The sequence below is a fragment of the Mustela putorius genome, unplaced genomic scaffold (genome assembly GCF_011764305.1).
Source record: "Mustela putorius furo isolate JIRA1106 unplaced genomic scaffold, ASM1176430v1.1 tig00003899_pilon_pilon_pilon, whole genome shotgun sequence".
In the NCBI taxonomy this organism is placed as follows: Eukaryota; Metazoa; Chordata; class Mammalia; order Carnivora; family Mustelidae; genus Mustela; species Mustela putorius.
The window spans coordinates 20,715,595-20,730,444 of NW_025422048.1; the positions used below are offsets into that span (position 1 = coordinate 20,715,595).

The window sequence follows — 14,850 nt, forward strand, 5'->3', positions numbered from 1 at the left end:
AGGGATATATGGATCCCAATATTTATAGCATCATTGTTTATAATAGCCAAGATATGGAAGGAGACCAAATGTCTACTGATAGATGAATGGATAAAGAAGATATCTTATACATATACAATGGAATATTATTTAGCCATTAAAAAGAATATAATCTTGCCATTTGCAATGACATGGATGGAGCTAAAGAGCATAAAACTTAGCAAAATAAGTCAGCCAGAGAAAGACAAATACCATATGATTCCACTCATATGTGGAATTTAAAAAACAAAACAAAATGAAAAACATGCAAAGGGAAAGAAATATATAGAGAGGCAAACCAAGAAACAGACACTTAGCTATAGGAAACAAACTGATGGTTACCAGAGGGGAGGTGGGTGGGAGTGGGATGGGTAAAGTAGGCAGTGGGGATTAAGGAGGGGGTTGGGTAAAATAGGTGATGGGGATTAAGGAGTGTGCTTGTTTTGATGAGCACTGAGTGATATATGGAATTGTTGAATCAGTACGTTGTACTGAGACTAATATAACACTGCATATTAACTACTGAACTTAAAAAAAGTCCATTTAAGAGATAAAACAAAGGAGGAAGTAAAGAATTCTATAAATCTTACCACTAAGAGATATAACTATTAAAATTTTGGGGAACATTTCCCCTGATATCCCCATATTTATCGAGCACTTCTTATATGCCAGGAACTCCTCTAAGAACTTTATGTATATTATCTTACCAATTTCTTACAATATCCTTCTGTGGTCCATACCATTATTATGCTCATTTTACAATAAAGAAACCAAAGCTTAGGGAAGATAACTTGTCTAAGGTCATATAATTAGTAAATTTCAGGACTAAAATGCAAGCTGAGGTATGTCTGATGCCTAAATTGAGGCATTTTTTTTCTTCACTATATTAATTCTCCTAACACCTCCAACTTGATCACACCCACTTTGTCTTCTTCCAGGTACTAGAATGTGACCTTCCTGAAATTTGGATTTATTGTTCCAGACAGCTACCTCAGTGGTTCCTATTAGGATAACTTTATACCACCCAATCTGCTTGCTTAGTCTTAGACTATATTATAACTTAAAATTCTCCAATTTATTTTTATTTTATTTTGATCTTTATTTTGATTCCCCAAGTTAGTCCTGTGTCTTTTTTTCCTAAAAAGTAGATGCCAAGAATTTTCACCACTTACAGAATTTGTTACTAGGATATTTGCCTTTAACTTACATATTTATAACTTTTCATTTCGTCTGATTTTAGCTTCTCTGGCCTTCTGTGCATCTTACCAGAATGATTTAATCTGAAAAATATTTAACTGGTTATATAGAAACCATCCACTTTTTGTCTTTAGACTTTTGCTTCTTTCAAACATGGCATCGGGTTCCATAAGAGAGGTGTGTCCTCTATATACAATGGTAGCCTTTCCTTGCTTCTCTCTTACTTCAGTTTCTTCCCTTACCTATCCATTGCTATGTACTATATTCTTTGATTTAATCAATACACCTGCTATTTCATTTCTCTGCAAGAGTTTTAGAGGAAAATCATACAGCAAACATTATTGTTTTGATCCAGACATATTTCACAGCATTTGACATTTTAAAAATTTCAGAGAAATTCTAATACTTGTCAATCAAATATTGCCTATCCCTTTTTTACTCTTCCTAGTGCTTTGAGAAGTATGAATTCTGCCAGTTTCAGCACCTTCTGCAACCAGATTCCTTGTGTCACCTTGACAACCATTTCCTCTTCCTCCCAGGTGCCCCTGAAAACAGCAGTCTTCAAAGATTTGTTGAAAATTCTCTCCTCCAAAGTTGTGTTGAACTCAACAGTGAGGCTGGCAGGGCTGAGGGTATTTCTCTTTTCCAACAACTGGATCCTGCCATTCACTTCTGGAGTTATCATGTCAGCTCTTCTATTAGCTGTCTCTTTCTTCTCTGAGTGGTACCTCAACATAAGACCATGCCCCCGGCCTTCTCTCTGCTCTAAAAATAATTCTGAAAAGAACCCCATGATCCAAATTTCTCATTTTACACTGTCAGTTTGTCCATTTTATCCATTAAGGCCACCACCAGATAATATTCTTCTCTCTTACTCACCTATTCTCAAATTTTCATAGGTCCTATCTTTAGTTTTTAGTTTTCTCTTCCTCACTTATCTCCTTGTTATTTTGCTTTTGTTTTTTCTTTCTGTACTCTCCATTAAACACATCTTCGTTTTGGAATTTGTGCTTAACTTTATAAAGCAATTGGCTTGTCTCTTTCCTTGGAATATTTTGTAGATCATTCTTGTCACATCCTGGAAGTGTCATAAAAGTTCTGAGAATTTATTCTGAGGAAATAGTAATTCATATGCATGAAGATGTATGTACATAAAAGGCTTTTGGCACAGTAATATTAAAATTGTGAAAAACTAGGTATAACAAAAATTTCTATCAATAAAAGACTAAATAAATTTTGGTATACCTTATAATGAAATACTAAAAATGCATTTGAAATGACAATGTAGAGTTATATTTATAGACATTTAAAGATTCTATAATATTTATTGAGTGAAAAGGCAGGTTAAAAAGTATAAATATACTATGATATGTATGGTATATTTGTTAAACAGTGGTGATTCTTGTTTAGCAGATTTGAATGTAAATATTGGCTTCATCATCTCATCATTTATTTTTATGCTGAGTATATACCATTGTATATACATATCAAATCTTTTTTATCCATCCAACTATTGATGGACATTTGGGTGGCTTCCATATCTTGGCTACTGTAATAATGATGCAGTAAACATAGGGGTGCATATATCTCTTTGAATTAGTGTTTTTGTTTTCTTTTAGTAAATACCCAGTAGTGGAATTATTGGGTCATATGGTATTTTTATTTTTAATTTTTTGAAGAACTTTCATATTGTTTTCCACAGTGGCCATACAAATTTACTTTCCCTCCAATAGGGCACAAGGGTTCCTTTTTCTCCACATCCTTACCAACACTTGTTATTTCTTATCTTTTTGATTTTATCCATTCTGATATGTGTCAAGCAATATCTTACTGTGATTTGCAATTTCCTGATGATGAGCAATGTTGAGTATCTTTTCATGTGTCTGTCAGTTATTTGTATGTCTTTTTTGGAAATATATCTATTCAGATCCTCTGCCCATTTTAAATTGGGTTATTTGTTTTTTGTGTGTGTTCCTGAATATTCTTTAAATATGTCTTTTAAATATGTTCAAGAAACATGAATTGGTTGAAGATACATACACTATCAAATGATGAAAATTCTGTCATATATAAGTAAAACTTCATTCTTCAAGTATTCAATAAGCATTGTAATATCCTACAATGTAAGAGGCATAGTATTGAACACAGTGAGCTGAATACATAGCTGAAAAAGATACAGTACCTGTATTTTAGTCTGGTGGGGGGTATAAGACATATGTCCATAGGTAGAATGTGATCGGTATCACAGAGCCAAGGAAACTAATAGTTCTAGGACTTCAGAGAAGAGACTGATCTCATCTGACTGAAGGATTCATGAAGGGGATACCATTTGAACAACATCTTGGAGGGCAAGTGGGGAGTGGCATTTTTTTTTTTTTTTGAGAACTAGGATTAGTACAATTGGATAGGAGAGGAAAAAATGACTAGAATGTTGAATTATAGAATGTCTGACCTTGAAGGGTCTTTTGAGATAATTTAATGTATCCCCTTCATTTTATAGGTGAAGAAACAGGTAACTTGTTCAAAGTAATCAAGCCAGTTTGTAGTAGTTTGGCATTATAGCTTTATTTTTTTTTTTGTATTGACTTTTTAAAAAAATTTTTTCAATTTATTTATTTTCAGAAAAACAGTATTCATTATTTTTTCACCACACCCAGTGCTTCATGCAATCCGGGCCCTCTATAATACCCACCACCTGGTACCCCAACCTTCCACCCCCCCTGCCACTTCAAACCCCTCAGATTGTTTTTCAGAGTCCATAGTCTCTCGTGATTCACCTCCCCTTCCAATTTACCCCAACTCCCTTCTCCTCTCTAACACCCCTTGTCCTCCATGATATTTGTTATGCTCCACAAATAAGTGAAACCATATGATAATTGACTCTCTCTGCTTGCCTTATTTCACTCAGCATAATCTCTTCCAGTCCCGTCCATGTTGCTACAAAAGTTGGGTATTCATCCTTTCTGATGGAGGCATAATACTCCATAGTGTATATGGACCACATCTTCCTCATCCATTTGTCCGTTGAAGGGCATCTTGGTTCTTTCCACAGTTTGGCGACCGTGGCCATTGCTGCTATAAACATTGGGGTACAGATGGCCCTTCTTTTCACGACATCTGTATTCTTGGGGTAAATACCCAGGATCGCAATGGCAGGGTCATAGGGAAGTTCTATTTTTAATTTCTTGAGGAATCTCCGCACTGTTCTCCAAAGAGGCTGCACCAACTTGCATTCCCACCAACAGTGTAAAATATATTTCAGTTTTTTTGATAGGCAGTGGAAAACACCGGGGATTTTTGATCAGCTGGGTGATAACAGTAGATATAATAATACTAGTTCATGCATATTACATGTTTATCATGCAGCAAGCTGGGGGCTAACTTTTATGTGATATTTCATTTATTCCACTCTAGGAGATAGGTACCATTATTAGCCATATTTGAAAGAAGAATGAAATAATGCTTTTAGGTTAAGTGAATTCCCCAAGCTCACAGAGCTCATAAACCGTAGAGCTGAGATTTGAACCCAATAGTCTAGCTCCAAAGCCTAAGCCTTGAACGACTATACTAAACTACAGTCAAAATGATGCATTAGGAAGTGGCAGTAGGTCAGAGGATGAATAAGAATAAGAGAAAGAATAGAGATAGGAAGACCAGTTAGGAGATGAATGTAGTAATTCAGGGAAGAAGTGACTAGGCCCAAATTATAGTTGGGAGTTACTAGAATGGAAGAAAAGAAGAGACCCATGAAGTATTTTAAAAGAAGACATAATATGTTGGATGAACTGTTGGGAAAGAGGAAAAAAAGTGATTAGGAAGCTCTGTGAGTCAAGAGTGTGAGTCGATTTCCAAAGGAAAGGAGTGTAAGTTTAAAAACTACATTGAGGGGCACCTGGGTGGCTCAGTGGGTTAAAGCCTCTGCCTTCAGCTCAGGTCATGATCCCAGGGTCCTGGGATTGAGCCCCGCATTGGGCTCTCTGCTCGGCAGGGAGCCTGCTTCCACCTCTCTCTCTCTGCCTGCCTCTCTGCCTACTTGTGATCTCTGCCTCTCAAAGAAATAAAAAAATCTTAAAAAAATTAAAAACTACATTGATAGAGGTATAATAGCTACAGAAAGAAAAATAACAGCTTTGCTTTAACAGCTACGAGCAATCCAAATGTAAAGCATCCAGTTTAGAGACTTGAGATTGATAAGCTGAAGCATATTTAAAAAAGGATGGCTGGGGGTGCCTGGGTATCTCAGTCATTGTCTGCCTCCTCCTCCTCTTCCTCCTTCTTCTTTTTGGATTTGGATGGCACATTTTATTACAGAGTGATAAGGACAAAATATTAGAAGTTTTAAAATAAACTTTTGCTTTTTTGATTGGCTAAAGATGCTCAGGTTATGATCCCAAGGTCCTGGGAGCCAGGCCCACATTGGGCTCCCTGTTCAGCTACCACAGCTTGTGTTCCCTCTCTGACTGTATCTCTCTCTGTGAAATAAATCATTTTTTAAAGATTTTATTTATTTGACAGACTGAGATCACAAGTAGGCAGACAGGCAGGCAGAGAGAGAGTGCGCGGGAAGCAGGCTCCCCACTGAGCAGAGTCTGATGTGGAGCTCTATCCCAGAACTCTGGGATCATGACCTGAGTCGAAGACAGAGGCTTTAGCTCACTGAGCCACCCAGGCACCCTGTCAAATAAATCTTTTTAAAAAAAAAAAAAAAGATGACTAGGCCCCAGGCTTAGCTGGTGTCCAGCAGGGTAGGGCCAAGTTTGGACCCAGAGTAGAGCCAGCTGGGTGGGCGCCAAGTCCATGCTCACCTCCCCGACACCCCTGCAACTGTGGCCCAGAACACACTGTCCTAGCACTTCCACTAGGTGGACATCAATGAGTTTGATGAGAACAAATTCGTGGACAAGCAGGAAGAGGCGGCGGCAGCAGCAGACACTGAGCCAGGCCTGGACCTTAGCGAGGTGGATGGCATTCTGTAGTAAGGGGACATGCTTCCGGCATTTCATGCAGCCTTACATAACTCTCCCGTTAGCACAAAGAATCAAGCCGTGAAGGAATGAGCCTAGTTTGTGGTACTGAAAGTGCTTACAAACTTTAAGAGCAGTGCAGTTGTGCAGGCTGTGCACTCACGGGACAGAAATGACATTGACTTGCTAATGAGGTACAATTTATAAAGGGTTTGAGAAGCCTACAGAAAACAGCAGCATGGTGTTACTCCAGTTTGCAAAAAAGGCATTAGCAGTAGGAGCACTAGGCTTCATTATGATTTCTTTTATTTTTTAAAGATTTTATTTATTTATTTGACAGATGGAGATCACAAGTAGGCAGAGAAGCAGGCAGAGAGAGAGGAGGAAGCAGGCTCCCCACTGAGCAGAGAGCCCTATGTGGGGCTCGATCCCAGATCCCAGGACCCTGGGACCACAACCCGGGCTGAAGGCAGAGGCTTTAACCCACTGAGCCAAGGCGTTCCTCCATTATGAGTTCTTAAAGCAAGAATGACTGTTTTAAAAAATAAAAAGACTCATGTTACCTTGAGAAGAATTTTGTATGTATAGGCTGATGAAGAATTGTTGACAAAGGACCATCTTCCTAGGAACTCCCAACTAAACCATTTCAGGACATTCATCCACTAAAATTTATTTTATTTTCAAGGTGAAGGGAGAAATTGTCTGTTTCCTAAATCCTTTGCTGGATCTGCTAATCTATGCCTTCATCCACAAGTAACACAGAACTAGGTGGTAACTGTCTACTGGAGTCGCTGGCCAGTGTTGGTCAGTTATACCTGTGTGCTCTGCCCATTTCAAATGGGGTAGGGACGATTTGGGCAGGTACAGAGCCAAAAGCTGTGGTAAAAGGGAGAACTTATTTTTTGAAGTAAATCTTCAGGGGTTTTTACAGACATCCTGTCTTCCCAGAGAAGACAGGCTCTCTTGGATTCATTATAAATTGCCTGCTACATCATAAAGCTCTTGGTTTATTATTTAAAAAAAATATGACTAGGATGGTAAAAGGACTTGATGACTACCAGTCATAGGAATAGGGCCTGATTAGCTTGGAGAAGAGAAGGCGCAGGGATGGCCATGATAACTGTCCTTAGACATCTGAAAGACTGTCATACAGAAGTGAAAAACGGATTGCATTTTTTGTAAGGTATCATGAAGCAGAAGCAGGGATGATTGGTAGAAGAAATCAGGAGAGATTTTGGGTACAATATAAGGAAGAAATATACAGAAGTGGGAACTCTGCTGATAGAGAAAGTTACAGTGAAAGATGGTGGAATGAATGCCTTCGGAAATGTTGCTAGTTTGGCTCTGGGTCTCGAATGGTCCAAGAATCACCTAATAACAACTTGTTGAGAATGCTAGAAAGAAATTTCAATAGAAAGGTGGCTAAACAAGGTGAGTTTTAAGGGTTTTTCCATCACTAAGATTCTTTGGATTTGTGGTTGGAGAAAGTTCGAGAACTTAAAACTGTAACAGCTGTTTTTTCTCAAGAATGATGAACTAATGATTCCAGTGGAATCATGGACAAGTCTCTGGAAAGACAGTTAATATATTACATATGTGTAGTCCTGAAATTGAAAAGAGATAACTCAAGAAGATGCTTTCCAGTGACTGAAAGTGTGCCCAGAAAAGAATGGTGGCCAATTCTGTTCGTATAGTAATGGCTGCATTGGGCACTGCCGAGAGAAGTGGTTTGAGGCCTTCTCTGAACCAGCAGGAAAGAAGGCCATGATCAGTTAATGATGTCTACTCAGTAGGTGTGGGATGGGAGAGTGACAGCATGCACACCTCAAAAACGTACTATCCTTGTAGTAGAGGAGAGAGTTAAAGATTACTGCCAAAAATATTATTTGTACCTTGCTAGGTCAAAGAGTTAAAATCCATGACTACTAATACTTAATCTTCATGTATTTTCTGGCCATCAGCTTCAGATATAAGATGAGCCTTGATTCTGACCACAGTATATTTTCCTGACTTTCGTTAAAGATGAGTCCTGGCCCTTACCACAGACTGAGTCCTATTCTGGCCACAGTTGGCACCTAAACTCTAGACAGCTATTACACAATGATCATTATCAGTTGGGTTAAGGCAAACTCATTCTCACCACTAGAGACACAGTACAAGGCCCGTGTTTTACTAGAAGTGGGTCAGTAGCTGTGCTTTTTGTTTGTGAAGGACAATGCATTATTGATATAGCAAGATGCCTGTCAGTGTTTCTTCTCCAATTATCCAACTGCAAAGACCACAAATGCTTTATTACCATGGGAGACAGTAATTTTAAAAAAATGGAAAGAAAAAATGAAACTCAAGTGAAAGAAATAATTTCCTGTGACTGTGAAAACATAAAGCAAATGCCTGAACATGATTTTAAATGGGTCTGTGAATGTGGCTGATGGAGGGAAGCTTTCTTGGAAAGGATGTGTACTGTGAGTGCTGCCGGGTACAGAGCACATTAGGGGACAAGGAAGCCAGGAACCATGTGCTGGAAGTCAGTTTCTATTAAATTAATAGACTTCATACAGCTACCAATTTTGGTCTGGATAAATGGGTTTTTAGAATAATAATTTCTTAAAAGTCATGGAGTGACTTGATAAATATAGTAATAAAACTGTCAGAGTCTCTACGTTAACTGAAGTTGGGTTGTAATAGGGGATTTAAAAAATATCTAAATCTTTCAGAATGTGGGGAGAGGGGAATGGAGGAATTAGAGCTCCATTTGATTCCTGTACTGGGGCAAGGGAGGTCGAGGCTTTGGAATGTATGGGAACAGCTCTGTCCAATAGAATTTTCTGTAATGATGGAAATGTTCTATATCTGCATTGTCTAATACAGTAGCCACTGACAACCTATGGCTATTGAGCACTTGAAATGTGGATAGTGTGACTGAGGAACTTAACTTTAAATCTTATTTAATTGTAATTAATTTAAAATTAAATTGCCATAGGTGTCTAGTGGCTACCACATTGGACAGCATAGCATAGAATTTAGGTCAGTTTCTAGATCTAAGAGCAACCAAAGTATAAGAAAAACAGAAAAACCAGGTGCGCCTGGGTGGCTCAGTGGGTTAAAGCCTCTGCCTTCGGCTCAGGTCATGATACCGGGGTCCTGGGATCGAGCCCCGCATCGGGCTCTCTGCTCAGCAGGGAGCCTGCTTCCTCTCTCTCTCTCTGCCTGCCTCTGCCTACTTGTGATTTATGTCTGTCAAATAAATAAATAAAAACTTAAAAAAAAAAGAAAAACAGAAAAACCAGAAAATCCATATGTCTAAGCCCAGTTTATACCTCTATTGAGAAGAATAGGCTTTTGTTAACTTTAGATAGACCCTTCACCTTGATTTTATACGAGATCATGCCAGTATTTGTGGAAGTCTGTGTCTCTGTGGTCAATCTAAGGATATGGAAAGTTCAAACATATTGTCCTTGACTAATGGGTATTAATGAATTTTACGAAAGTAACATATCTTGTTTGAAGCAGAGAAATGAATATTTCACAGAAGAAATGTAAATAATATTTTTTATTAGAGAATTAACTAATGTTTCTTCTGTGCTGCAGATATAACAACCGGACTGCCATCTTTATGTGGGACATTTATAATTTAGTCAAAGCTCAAAAACTTAATATCTATTCCAATGACATATTTTTGGTGACTTGGACTACAGAATGAAACAGGAAAAAATGATATACCATAAACCAAATGAATGTCTTTAGGTATAGTTTGGATAATGAAGAAGATCTTAGACTTGATTAGCTTCCATTTATCCTACTGTTCTTCTAATTATTTTAATTTTGAGGTATAGCTCTTGAATTTGCAACTTGTTTCCTATGTGCTACCTTTATGCTTTTTAATTTCCCCCCACGCTATCATAGTGTATTCAAATAACTTGAAGAAGTCTACTGTAGCTGGTGCATTGATTATAATGGTGTATGGTAAAATATAATAGCAGGGCAAGATTATGAAAGGCTTTGAAAGCCATGTTGAACTATTCAGGCTTTATCCTAGGAGCAGCGGGAGTGACATGAGGTTTTTAGAAATGAAATGCAGCATGGGGAATGAACTAGAGAGCAGGGGATGTGAAACCTTGATCAGTTGGAAGGTTAGTGCAATAGTTAAGGTGAAAGACAATGATGATGACCTAAGGTGATGATTGCAGTATAGATGGAAAAAAGTAGACAGATTAAAGAAATAGTTAAGAAGTAGCATTACTAGAACTTTGTGAGTAATCAGATGAAGAAGGATTAGACTGTACTCTCTGTGGGTAGCCTCTTCTTTTGCCCTATGCTTTTCCTGAGATAAGACTCATCACTCTGTCATTTATCCCACAAATAAATCTACTTCCCCCAAAGGGAAATGTACATTTTGCTGACATTTCATGGGGGAATGTAAGACCTGGTTACATTGTATACAGAGTGAAATTTAATCTGATTCCTCATGTCTCTTTCCTATTTAACTCTCCTCAGATCTTTCACCTCTTTCTTACTCTACTCATCCTCTCTCCTCAGTTCCTCTGCTCTCTTGCCTCCTCTTACATTCTATTTTACCTCTATCCCCCTTCTGTTGTCTTTTTAAATTTTTAATTTAATTTAATAATTATTATTATTTTTCTATTTATTTTTTATGGTTAAAAAATTTTTTTTGTTTCTTTTCAGCATAACAGTAGTCATTGTTTTTGCACCACACCCAGTGCTCCATGCAATCCATGCCCTCTCTAATACCCACCACCTAGTTCCCCCAACCTCCCAACCCCCGCCCCTTCAAAACCCTCAGATTGTTTTACAGAGTCCATAGTTTCTCATGGTTATTATTATTATTTTAAGTAGGCCCCTGCCCCAGGTGGGACTTGAACTCATGACCATGAGATTAAAGTCACATGCTCTACCAAATGAGCCAGCCAGCTACCCCTGTCTCCTTTCTTATAGAGAACAATTTAATTTTTTTCTGAGCTTCTTCAGTTTATATACTTATGTAGCAACTCAGGTTTCCATTTTGTTTGGGATCTTCATCTTTAGAAGGCAGGGGACATTACTTATGATAGTCAATATTGCTGATTTTTTTCTTTTGCTTTAAAACTCCAATATGGCTAGATACTGCCATTACTGATCCTGTATTTATTTAAAATTTTGATAATGTGTTCATTGTGTGTTTTGTATAATTTTTTACTTAAAAATTGTTGCATTAAAATATTGTTTGTATTGATTCTGAGTCTTTTGCTACCTCCTTACATTTTGCATCCAAGGGCAGTGCCTCACTTGTCCTGGCCTTTAATAATCCTTAGGGATTTTAGAAATGCATTTTAATGTGCTTTATACAAGTATAATTTTCCTGAAATACAGGCTTTCTTGAGCTACCCAGCCTGACCTTTTTTATATTAATGCTTCTTACTGCCTGTCAAAAGGTGGTGTTAGAGGAAAAGTTAAGAATTGATTTTACTCCAGAATACATGAAGTAAATAGTTGGTCATAAACAAGTCAGGGTGTGGTTAAGTGTTAAATGTGTGGAACAATGTTAGATGTTTTAGAGGGCAGCAAGATGGGCCAGGGCAAGAGATAGCTGGACTGAAAATTAAGCCAAAATGTCTGGGAGATCCCATCTCAGTAATGAATTCAGCTCCATGTTCAGAAAAATCTAGTACAGGCAACAGGAAACAGTTCAGGTAGATGGCCAGCATCCAGAGATCCATCAAGGGTACAATTTTTCTGGAACGGAGGAGAATAGCACTGCAGAGTTTAGAAGCAGAAAGAATGCACAAGCACAAGATATTTGGTGAGGTGGAAGTCTGGTGGCATCTGAATAGGGTGGCTTTAAAACTAGAAGAAGAGGAAATGAAAGTTGAGGATAATCAACATTTTTTGCTCTGCGTGGTTGAAGCAGGGATAAGGAACATGTTGGTCCCAAGCTTGTGGCTCATTCTGCAAATGGCTTAAGTGATAAGAAGTGGCACAACAAGAGAGGAGAAGAGCCAGGCAAGACACTAGTGTTAAGTAAGAATGGGAGCATATGTATAATGCCTTCTCTATATTGTACATGCCTAGAAACAGGAATTTTTAAATAGCAATTCTTTGTTGATGATGATGATGATAAGGTGATTTAAATGTAATATTACTTAGAGAAAATCATCCAGAATACTGCTTTGCTTTTATCACTAGAAAAAGGGTTTTCTTCCAAAGTTTGACTCAATTAATGTCTCACCTCCCCCAGTGTGCCAGAACCACAAATTCTGCAGGGTGTTAGTTATGCATTAAATTCACTTTCTGATATACATGATGGGTAACTCATTTTTACTTTTATATTGCCTTCTTATGGATATTTTGCCAAATTCACATATGCACAGGAAGAAAGTTGATATTTTTTCTCTGTTTGCATGAGATGCTTTATTGCTGAACTCAATGACACCACATTAATTCAAAGGGAGAGAGGCCAATGAGACTGGAAATCAAGTCCTTAAATTCCAAATTTCCACATTTATTGCATTTGAGGATGCCAAGGCATAATGATAAAACATTCCAGCGGGCAGAATGCATGGTTTTAAACCTATTTACTCTGCTGTAGCTGAATGTTGCTGCATATGATAAATGTTGTGAATAAGTATGTTTCAAGGCCAAAGAGATCTATTAGAAATACCATTGTTCTAAGAATCACAAAATCATTTCAGAAACTGAACAATATTACAGCAGCTTAATAGCAAATTTGAATCTTATGTCTCCAACATGTCAATAGTCCTTTAAAAACATCCTGTGTGTGGTTTGTGCACAACAGCGAGTATTCCTCTGCTTTGGACCTTCCAGGAACTGAAATGTAAATTCTCCCAAGAAGGGAATTGACTCACTACTTGGTTAACAACCAACTGTTTAAGGCTCTCATGGTGGATGAACACGGGAAGTCAGGTTTGTTGGTGCAGAAGAGTCATTTTGATGGAACAGCGGACTCATCATACAGTTCAAAATTAGGGAATTCACTTCTGGCTTTTAGAACCTGAATCCTTTGTGTAAACCAGTTACATTTATCACCTTAAAAGCATTTGTCCCTTTTCCAAAAAGGCTTAAAAACTCAACCAAACTCTAATAAAACGAGTGCCAAGATATCCCTGTTGTTTTATATTTGTACATTGGCCCTGTGTTTTGAATTTTCTGGAACAAGATCTTTTTAAAAAACTCTCCTCTTAGATCCCTTAACTACTGACACTCCCAAAATACTCCAACATTTTCTCATGCAGACCGTATCTCCTTTACAACTTTTTACATTCTGAGGCAGCACAAAAATCTTTTGTAAGACAGAGTGAGACAAAACTGGTATCAGCTTTGTTTACCATAATCGGGTTCAGTTTCAGAAAATATAAGGAAATCATTTTTTGAGTTTCTTAATGTGAGGGGGCTGCAGAGAGAATGTAGCCCCAAACTTACTTGGTCTGTCTAGACCTAGCTGTGACCAAAGCAGATTCACATATAAGTATGCTTTTGGGAAGGAGTAAAATAGGAGGGAAAAATAAAGCACTTGGGAAAAGAAATGGCCTTCTCAGTGTGCTTTAATGAAGAAATTTGATGCATATTCCTCACATGACTTATTTCAACCTGAATTTAAATCCCCTGGGCCTCATCAGCTCTTGATTGCTAAAGTATCTCATAGCTGCTGGTATGGTTTGCACAAATCCTAACTGAACTGCTAACATACCCTGAAATTGCAGGAAGATTAATTTTTTCACAGTTTGAGTGATTTTTATCAGATTAATTACCACCTCCTGTAGTCCAATCCCCATTCTCTGCCAACCCATCTCAAGAAAGTATATCTATTTCTGGAGCTGTGAGAAATCTAACTGTCAAGATGCATTTAGCTGAATGAAGTGGTTTTTTTTTTTTTTTTTTTTTTGGACAAAACTAGGTTCTTGAAACAATCTTTGCTGGGCTGGTGGCTGCAAATTGAGATGCTACATGTAAATAGATACAGGGCTTTCAAGCAAACAGCAAAGTGCTTTTATTTGGATTTCAGGTTTATTACTATAAATAGTTAGCTGCATTTTTAATGGGCATTATATCTGATTTAACCCACCACCAGGACTTCCTGTAGGTTTACTAGTTTTTTCCTTTTCTCTCCAGATGTGCCTGCCTTGTTTCTCTCTTAAAGTGTCAAAACCCTTTTGCATATATTTGGAACCTCCCCTGCTTATATAATAATATTTACAATATTTTATTTGCTTATTTCACAGAGAGCAAGGGAGGAGTGGAGGGGAGAGGAGGGTTAAGGGGAAGGAATCTCAAGCAGACTCAGTGCTGAGCTTAGAGCCCCATGTGGAGCTCAATCTGGTGACCCTGAGATCATGAGCTGAGCCAAAACCAAGAATCCGGTGCTTAACTGACTGAGCCACCCAGGCACCGAAATATACCATAATATTTTAACCAGCCCCTATTGTGAATAACAGAGCCAGGTGTAGGAACCATTATAGGGTGCACCAATAACAAATAAATAAACAAATAAATTGGGGAGAAAGGATTCCTTGGAGTAGAATGCCAACTGATATATGTGGAGGGAGTGGTAAAATTAGGAAATCATCACATTTAAAAAATAATTTTTAAATTTTTTAAAATTTCTTTTAAGTGTACCAGAATTCTTTGTTTATGCACCACACCCAGTGCTTCATGCAAT

At 37.8% G+C, this 14,850-nt stretch overlaps 1 pseudogene; it reads left to right on the forward strand.

Annotated features, from left to right (window-relative positions):
* The window catches only part of LOC123388495, a 58,303-nt pseudogene extending 51,808 nt beyond the window's left edge, over positions 1–6,495 (forward strand).
* The last annotated feature ends 8,355 nt before the right edge of the window (positions 6,496–14,850 follow it).